Source organism: Lycium barbarum, chromosome 12 (assembly GCF_019175385.1).
Source record: "Lycium barbarum isolate Lr01 chromosome 12, ASM1917538v2, whole genome shotgun sequence".
In the NCBI taxonomy this organism is placed as follows: Eukaryota; Viridiplantae; Streptophyta; class Magnoliopsida; order Solanales; family Solanaceae; genus Lycium; species Lycium barbarum.
In genome coordinates this window covers 26,881,203-26,891,431 of record NC_083348.1, presented here as the reverse complement: position 1 = coordinate 26,891,431, position 10,229 = coordinate 26,881,203, and the positions used below count along the sequence as shown (strand labels likewise).

At 40.5% G+C, this 10,229-nt stretch overlaps 1 long non-coding RNA gene across 1 annotated transcript; it reads right to left on the bottom strand.

The window, feature by feature from the left end:
- Nucleotides 1-910: 910 nt before the first annotated feature.
- LOC132622623 (uncharacterized) lies at nucleotides 911-3,598 on the bottom strand. The gene is made up of 3 exons (XR_009575953.1): nucleotides 3,386-3,598; nucleotides 2,418-2,484; nucleotides 911-1,481 (listed from the first exon to the last, which is right to left on the bottom strand). It is a non-coding gene; the product is annotated as an uncharacterized LOC132622623 (long non-coding RNA).
- Nucleotides 3,599-10,229: the final 6,631 nt, after the last annotated feature.

The window sequence follows — 10,229 nt, the reverse complement described above, 5'->3', positions numbered from 1 at the left end:
CTTAAAAATTTGTTCTATGTGCATATGTATATGAAGCGACGCCTTATGAGATTTATGATCCCATTCTATGTTCTCTTAACGCTGTTATTCGTTGCTAGTCTCATCTTATAATAATTGCTCCTTCAAGGTGAGACAAAGTCATGATGATTATTCCATAATATAATCGGAGGTTACCGACCTTACGTCACTCCGATGAAGTTATAGCTTTTGATTGGGCTCTTATGCATGCTTAAGTTGTGATGATTACACCGCGCCTATACGGCCAGGCAGCACCGCTAGGGCGGGCGGCTTATGGATGATTACAGCGCGCCTATACGGCCGGGCAGCACCGCTAAGGCGGGCGGCTTATGGATAACAACACCGTGTCTATATGGCATAGGCAGCACCACTAGTGGGCGGCGTGAAATGATTACCCCGGACGCGGGCTAATGATGATATTTGACTCAGACAGCTTATGTATGCATGAAAGTGAAAGTGAGCATGCATGATTCCGCCTTAAGAGGCAAGCAGTTACAGTCATACCTTTTCTTTTATCTTCCATATTTCCTTATTATATTGTTGTTCATGTTCTGTCCATATTATCATGTTATCATTTATGCCTTACATACTCAGTACATTGCTCGTACTGACGTCCCTTCTTGTGGACGCGGCGTATCATGCCACGCAGGTACACCCAGATGAGTAGAAGGTGTTCCAGCGGAGTTGGCAAGCTCCATTTGCTCTGGAGTGTTGCCGGGTCAGAGTGCTATGCAATGATGTCTTGTTCGAAGTTAGAGACTTTGCAGACGGAGTCGTGGGTATAGTGTGTCGGTATTGTAAGCGGCTCCACCAGCCGAAGTGTTACTATGTTTCATGTTACGAACTTCATTTGATGATAGATTTTATTTGAATTGAGTACAATGAAGGAAAATGTCACGACCCAACCCCGCGGGCCGTGACTAGTGCCCGAATTGGGCACCCGAACACAATCACAAATCCGAGCGGCAAACAGATGACTTATACCGATACAAATATCAAACGCTGCCTCAGATTATATCAAACACATCCAGGTATATAACAGAAGCCGACAAGGCGGTGTTTCAAATTTATAAGATTTCCAAAGAAAATTTCGGCAGAGATTCCTTTGTTTTTCGGACTATCCAAAATAACCCTGTACACAGCAAATACCAACAAAGGCCACACAGGGCCAACAGAACAACATATACATGTGCGAGCCGACAAGGCTGCCATAACGAAAAAGATCATATGGACACAACTGTACAGTAGTAGGCACACACACCCACAAATAAGTCTACAGACCTCTAAGCAGACCAAACGAATCATATGGCGGAACAGGGCCCCGCCGTACCCGGAACAAATATATATACATACATAACGAACAAAAGTATATACCAAAAGTGTATGCTCTGAAATGAGAAGAGCACTCCAACAGCTGAAGGGGATATCCTAAACTGGGGGATCACCGAACTGTGAGTCTGTACCTGCGGGCATGAAACGCAGCCCCCGAAGAAAGGGGGTCAGTACGAAATATGTACTGAGTATGCAAAGCAGAATGTACAGAAAGCCAATCTGAGACATAACGAAATGGGAGTATCAAACATAAGTGCAAATCCCATCTTATCAAATTATTTAGTTTCAAATATGTGAGTCATGCATAGGGTACAGAAGAATATGGTCGCCCGCCTGTCGATGGCGCCATAAACACAGCATAACACCAGAAAGATTTCAAATCTCCGTATCCCCGTTACATATCACATCACAACATAACGCCATATACAACACATCACCAAACATAAGTGGAACCCGACCCTCATTAGCGAGTAGCTCGGAGAACCATAACACAGCATAACTCCGGAGTATATCAAAATGCGCACGATAACAGAACCAGCCCGGGACTCGGCGAAACGAATAACAGAATGCAGGAATAGAGTCGTGAGTAGTCATATGCATAAAATCATTATCATAAATTCAAACATAAGTAAAATGATCATATTTGGAAATCGAAATAATAGTCTTAACAAATTCCTTCAAAAGTTTCCGAATTTCATAAAGGAAAGTCGCGGGGCCCACGGATGGTTATTTACCCGAGTCGGGCCCTCCTATAGAAAACATACATATCACATGCCATATAGGCCCCTACAAAAGTATTGAGGTAATCCGAGCATTTATGTGCAAGAAATGGCATTCAAGAATTACGAAAAATCCTTAAAGTGAAACCTTTCTATACAAAGTTCAGAAAGCGATTATTTCAAAGACGTGAAGGTTCATACTTTTATCAAATCATGCATAAGAGTGCCAAAGAATACATATGGATCATATCATGCTCGGATTTCGAATCATAGGAGTTTCCTTAAGTCTTTAATCTAGCCTATGTAAAACTAAGACATGCCAAAAAGAAAGGAGGTTGCTTTACATACCTCGAACGCACTTCCAAGCTAGCCAATCTAAAGCTACTCCAAATCTACGCCTCGGGCTCCCCAAGGTCTACAATACGCCAACGAATACCAAACATTAGTTAAGGCACTTAAGCCATTCTTTCCAACTAACCATTAAATTCTACAGAAAATTCGACAGCATTTCCCCTGTAAATAGGCCATCCCGAGAATTTGTCTCGCTCAAAGTCAACAACAACAACCACAATAACCAACCTAGTACATTGATAACCAATTCGAAAGGCAAAACAACATTAATAGCTTTCTTTTACATCTTTCAACAACTTTCAAATATTCGTTTCGACGGCTTGCATTCAAGCCACATTATCGCTCATACATTCGATTATTAACCCAAACCCATACTAACAACATTCAAGAACATTCTAAACAATTCACATAATATTTCCAACGATCCGAAAATTTTTCCACTGTTGGCCGAAAACAGTCCCCTTTAGCCGAGCAGCCCTCTTTTCATTTTTCCTCATTTTCAAGTCATGTTTTGCGTCACAATCCACAATATAACGATATGATTTTCATAAAATATACAAATTACGTCAACGCACAATGACTCTCCAATCAGCCCGCACAATCTTAATATTAATCTTAAGTCATTTAAAGCTCATTTCCAAACTAGAATTCATATCGACGATAAGCGATATTAACTCATCCTTCGTCACGCATTAGAGGCTATATACACGGCTAATCCACACATACATATATATGTTGATGATTTTTATTCTCTTCCCCACTCTACAACAATTCTAACATGATATAAGAATTAATTCATCAATTCAATCACAACATCCATTTACACAATCACACCCACACTACACGGCTAGCACACCCATCACACAACCAACTTCCAACATTTCATATTTCATGATTTTTATCCATTTTAGCATACTACAACATGAATAAAATGTCCACAACACAATAAACAAGATCAAACTTACCTTTCTTCTTCAACTCCACAAAGGGGTTAGGGTTTGTAATCTCTTAAATGAATGACTTGATCGCTCCAACAATGCTTTCACGCTACTTAAGGACCCCTAAATAGTTGATTTATACCAAGGAAATAATTTTGGGGTGGCTTTATTTGGATTTGGTTTTCTTGGTTTCTTGGCCGAGAGTGGTTGTTGAAGTTGTCTTCAACTTCTTGATAGTTTGCTTAGTGTAAATGAAAGAAGATGACTTGAAAGTCGTCTTTTAAGTCCCACTAAATTTTGTCCATGTGTCCTTGGGCCCACACATGTGTTGGACCAATTAAATTTGGCCACACAATGTGGGGACCCCTTTAAATTCACACGGCCACATCCCCTTTTTGCACAAGATTTTTAAGTCCCAATTTTATGAATTGTGGTCCCAATTTTCCCTAAGTGTTCAATGCCATCAATTTCATATATAACTTGTGTCTCAAAATAAAATCAAATGGTCAAAAGTCCCGACTTCAAATCCCGGAATAATCTTGGCCTTAAATTATCATAGTTAATCCGGGTTGTTCCAATGTATAACAATACGGGATGTAACAGAAAAAATCTGAAAGCTTTACTATGTATTTCATTTCTTATTGATGTAAGAGTCTAAAGAGATTAACTATGTAATAAGAGTCAGAGGGTTCGCTTGGCTCTAAGTAAGGGTCGGGTGCCCATCACACCCTAGTGAGATCGGGCTGTGACACAGACTTGATCCATAGCTACATTCTCAGGGACTACATAGTAGAGCTCCACTTCATTCGGAGCTATAGCTTTTGGGTACTTATTCTTTTGTGTACATAATTATGGGCATAGCGGGGTCCTGTCCCGCCTATATGATATCTTATACTCTCCTTAGAGGCTCGTAGACATGTGTATATGGTTAGGTATGTCTGGCCTAGTCGGCCTATATTTTGGATTTCATTTTGTTAGCCTCGTCGGCTATGTACATTGATATGGGAATAGATGTCAATGATGATATGAAGGTATTGTTGTCCAATGGGACTAGTATGATTGATGAATAGAAATGTATGTTTAAATATGTGGCTTACCTAGATGTAAGTGCAAGTGTAAGCCAAGGGCCGCTTGGGTGGGCTAGCACCGGGTGCCCGTCGCGGCCCCCTAGTCGGGTCGTGACAAAAGTGGTATCAGAGCAGTTCTATCCTAGGGTGTTTCTACGAGCCGTGTCCAGTAGAATCTTTCTTATGGGTGTGTTGCGCACCACACTTATAAACAAGAAGCTGCGGGTATTTTAGGAATAAATGATCTTCTTTCTTCATAAGAATCGTGCGATAGAGCTATGATGTAAGAACTTCTTGTTCCTTAACCGTGTGTTGTGTATTTCAGAAATGCTTGTAAAGAGAAAGGCTATAGCAGCCCAAAAGGGCAAGACGGTGGCAGAAAAGCGGGCCGAAAAGGCACCGCCACCGGTAGTAGAGGAAACTGAGTCCCAGAGTGCGGCTCAATCTCAGTCCTCCTGTTCAGTACCTATATTAGAGGAGCGTGAGGGAGCCTCAGCCCCAGCTCGGGAGCCTCAGGCTCCTCCACCGGATGCTTCAGGCCAAGATGTTAAAGAGGACATACATTTGCTTACTCAGTTGGTTGCTGCCCAGACTCAGCGGCAAAGTGCAGGGCAAGGTGATAGGGCTGTTAGTGCAAGGGCCCGTGACTTCATTAACTTGAACCCTCCGAAATTCTTTTGATCAAAGCCGAATAAGGACCCTCAGGATTTTATCAATGGTATGTTGAGGACGCTTCGATTGATACAAGCTTCGGACACCGAATCGGTGGAGCTAGCGTCATATAGATTGAGGGATGTCTCGATTCATTGGTACACGGTTTGGATGGCTTCACGGGGAGCCAATGCACCTCCCCCGGTATGGCAAGAGTTTGTTGATGCTTTCCTTCGACATTGTATGCCTCCGGAAGTTCGGCGAGCTAGAGTCGATAAGTTCTTGTATTTAAGGCAAGGTAGCATGAGTTCTTTAGAGTATAGTCTCCGCTTCAATTCCTTGGTTAGGTATACTTCGGCCATGGTAGCGGATATGGGTGACAGAGTACACCGATTTGTGAAAGGCCTAGGGCCGCATTTGATGGATAGGTGTTTGACTGCGTCCCTTCAGGACAATATGGATATTGCACGCATTCAGGCTCATGCTCAGAACATAGAAGAAAGTTTACAATAGCAGAGAAGAGAAAGCGAGCAAGATAGGGGACACAGCAAGAGGGCCAGATCTTCAGGTCCGGTGAGTGAGTTCAGAGATGGGCACAGACAGCAGATTTCTAGGCACTCGGGCTATTCTTTGACTAGTGCACCTCCACGGTTTTCAGGCCAGAGATTCGACAGATTACTCGTTCCGGGTCAAGTCAGAGTTTTTCGGGGTCTCAGTTCAGAGATGATTCGGGTCAGGCAAGGCCACCCGTACCACGATGTTCCCAGTGTGGGAAGTTGTATTGGGGTCGATGCCGATTGCGTTTGGATGTTTGCTATTCATGTGGTCGACTAGGCCATATTAGGCGTGATTGCCCCTCAGTTCATGGTAGAGGTAGGACCCAGCCTTCAGGGTCGGTAGCCGGATCTTCAGCGTCTGTATGACCTATGGGGCCAGGTTCACATGCACCAGTCGGCCATGGTAGAGGCAGAGGGAGAGTCCCAAGTTCTAGCGGTCCTCAGCACCGTATTTATGCTTTGGCTGGACGCCAAGATCTTCAGTCTTCTCCTGACGTAGTCACAGGTATATTATCGGTATTTTCTCATGATGTATATGCTTTTATTGATCCGGGCTCCACATTGTCATATGTTACTCCATATATTGCGGGTCGATTTAGAGTCGAACCGAAGTCGATCAAACCTTTTGAGGTGTCTACACCTGTTGGCAAATCGGTAATAGCCAGCCGAGTATATAGAAACTGTATAATTGTGATTTGTGATCATCGCACTATGGTTGACTTGCATGAGCTAAAGATGGTAAAACACTCATCGATACGACATCGAGGTAGAGAGATATTTGCTTTAATTTTTTGCGAGACTGCATAGACAGCCTATTTGGGAGCCACATTGGCGGTGGAAATTCCAGAATTATATATTGAAGTGGTACAACTCATTTGTGATTCATTTCTCAAGTTTCTCCAACCCAAATCACTCATGAAACCTCTCTAACGGTTCCCCTACTAATTAGACCGAGATCTATGAGATTATAACATGAATCTGCCCTCGAAAAGTTCATAGAGATTGTGCAAAACATCTCTTCCTTCTTGTTGTTAGGCTGGAAGTTCTTCTCAGATGAAATAAGCCTGAATAATGTGTTTTTCTTGCTAGATTGAGGTAATATTTCTATTCTCATATATCTATTTAAGTTAATATAAGTCATAGCTATGTTGTTGGATGAAAAAATATGGATTTACTATTGGAAATTGTATATGATGTGGTTCTTGTGATGTGGGCTGTTTGGAAGTTGTTTTAAGTTAATTTGTGGCAAGAAGTTTGTGGGTATGATGTGGTTATTGTTGTATTGAGTTCTGAACTTAAGGAATGTAAAAGAAACAGAGGAGATGTTGTACGATTCATTATACACCGAGCTTTTCGCTCGACCTATCATTTTTGTGGATTAAAGAGGTAATTGCATAGTTGATGGTTTTTATGCTTGTTGGTGTCTTTAGGAACTTGAGGAATGTTGAAGAAATAGGGAGATGCTGCCCATTTTGTTATAAAATTAGTTTATCGTTCGAAATACAATAGTAGTTTTATTTGTAGTGTGACAATAGCATCGTTTTTATTGTTGTAAATTAAGGTGCAGCGAGTTAAGCTTATCGTGGTTGTGGCCATATTATTTCTCAAGGTATGTAAATTCTATTCCTTCCTTTCATTGGCATGATCCTATAATCAAAAAGAGCGAACAAACGTATAAGAAGACAGTATATCATAAGAGTTAGTCATGTTCCGTTGTCACCATCCTTCTCATGTTTTAGTTATCCCTTGTCGGGAATCCATATTTGATTAATATTGTTCCACCCTCATAGAAAGAGCAGAGAGTATGCATATATACATATATAGGTAGACAAAACTATTATTATATACAGATATTACAGGCCTTACGACTGGTGAGAATGCCCGGCATATTAGTTGGAGAAATATGCATGGCCTTACGGCTGGTGAGATATGCTTGACTTATTAGCTGGTGAGATATGCCTGGCCTTACGGCTAGTGAGATATGCCCGACTTATTTGCTGGTGAGATATGACTTGCTTATTAGCTGGTGAGATATGCCTAGCCTTATGGCTGGTGAGATATACACCGATCCCTATATGTTGCCGGCTAGTTATACTATTATATTCGTACGAGTTGAGTCAGAGCAAGTAAGTGTATTTTAGAGTACCTTTGATTCTCAGTTATTTACTTATATCTGTTCCGTTTCAGTTATATATATATTTTGGGTGGTCTTGTGGGCTAGCTATATATATATATATTGGGTTGATCCCATATCAGTTGAGATTGTTGTTGTTACAGATTATTCGGAGTGCGGCCTTGTCGGCTATCAGGACCTAATATCACAAAGTGGCGCGAGCACCTACCTTTCTCTGTAGGGGAACCCTTAGCCCAACATTCACAAATACAGTATAAATAGCGGAAGAAGATAAAGTAAAGTAAGTCTGACATATGAATATATAATAAATGTGGAAGTAAATGAAAAACCACCCTAGTATCTGGTCTGTGTCCTACAAGAACATCCAAATAAAATATGTAAGTCTGGAAGTAATAATAATACATCAATAGTCTCAATAATGCCTCATAATAGCAAAGTAAGACATAAAAGAAGAAGAAGAGTCTTTGGGTAGCGAAGCATCCACATGCGCACCCCAACAGACATGAATCAACAGCCTTGAACTCTCAGCCATGAGGGGTAGACGTCGATACCACCTGATACTCTACATTCAAAAAAGAATGCAGCAAGTGCAGGTCAGTACAAACAACATGTACCGGTAGGTATCATAGGCCGACTAAGATTAGCTAACATATACCAAGACAATAAAGTTGTTACACCTTGGAAAAACTTCCCGTTAGCATACAGCGAAAAGGCTAGCGAAGAGCATGAGGTATACGATGATTCAGATAAGTGAGAGATAGCATTTGACGATCCTAATCGAGGTTCAAGACATTAGACGTAAAGGAAGAAGTTTGACAAAGGAAGTAAAGGATATGTTGTGTGTCGGGTAAGAATTATGAGTGACGAATTAATGATGACGTAATGACGTCTTAGAGAAGAGTGATAACGTCCCTTAGATTGGTATTGAGGTGCTAAAAATGTGACAAGAAGGTTCCCTATGTATTCGAGATCAAACGAAGTGACAAGAAAAAGATCAGTGAAAAGATGGGTTATACAGTCGATTATACGAACCGTATAATGTTATACGCCCCACATTATACGACCCGTATAATGGACCGTAGAAGCGTCACAGAATGAAGTTGCGAAAGGATTAATTTAACGATCACTTATACGGACCGCACAAAATTCTATGGCCCGTATAATGTGCCGTCAAATTGACACAGAGTGGGATGGTAACTAGAGCAGTTTTACGGTCAATTATACGGACCGTATAATTTTCCGTATAATGATGTTGGGACAGATTTCAAGTTTTAAATAAGAGACCCAATCACATTTATTTCATTTCATTTTTCTCCTCCACAACTCAAGAACTCTCTAGAATATTCTCCATTCTTCATCCACAAGAAACCAAAGGAAATTGAAGATCAACTTCATCAAACCAACAAAAATCAAGGATGTGAAGCACATTAAAGTCATCCAAGCCAAGAAATTTCAAGGAAAGTGAACTAGGTTTTTGGTGTAAGAAGGGTAATACCACTCAAGGCTTGTTCCCACAGTATCTAAGGTAAGTTTTATGATATTATCATGATATTTGAGATATTGTGAAGTTGAAACACTTGGATTGTTGAAGAATATAGAAAATGGGTCATAAATGTGGGAATAGTGCTATTGTTGAGTAGTAGGTTGGGATGGATCATGAATATGGATATGTTGTGGTTGTAAATAGGTTATGAATGACATTTAGAACATGAAATGAGCATTAAATGTAAAAGAACGTAATAGTGAGTTATGACCATGATTATTGGGGAATTGAAGTGAAATTGTGAAATGTGGATAATGTAGATAATGATGATGGTTATTTATGATATCATGAATGATGTTACGGATGTTTGGGAGTTGATATGGAATCTGGGAAAAGTTGTATAAAAAAAGGAAATGCTGCCCAATTTTCTCTAGCTTTAGTAAGTACTTTCTTATAATCGCTTAGCTAATGTAATAAGAATTCTTTCGAAGGTAAAGACGTGAGCATTAAAGGAGAACGAGTAAGCAATAGAGTAGTAGACGACAAAGGTATGTAAGTCTAGTCCCTTCTTTCTAAAGCATGAATCTTATAGTATGATGTCCCCTCCTTCTTCACGATTTTCCTACGTATCAAAAGCTATGAGTCTACGATTATAAAGAGTATCACAAAATAAAGAAAAGAGACATGTTATGAGCATGACGATATTGATGATGAATCTAAGTCTAGGAGTCCTAAAGCTCATGAACGACATTCCTATGAAGATGGAAATCCTTATACGATTCCTATTATATTATTTCCCTACCTCTCCCTGACTTTCTTATATTTCGAAACCACGAGTCAACATTGGTAGAGATCGCCTTATGAGATAAAGATAAGGAATGCGTTATGAATATGATAATGAAGATGATAAGCTTAAGTCTAAAGATTCTAGAGTTCATGGTATAATGTTGCTACCAAGCTTACGACATTAACTATAATC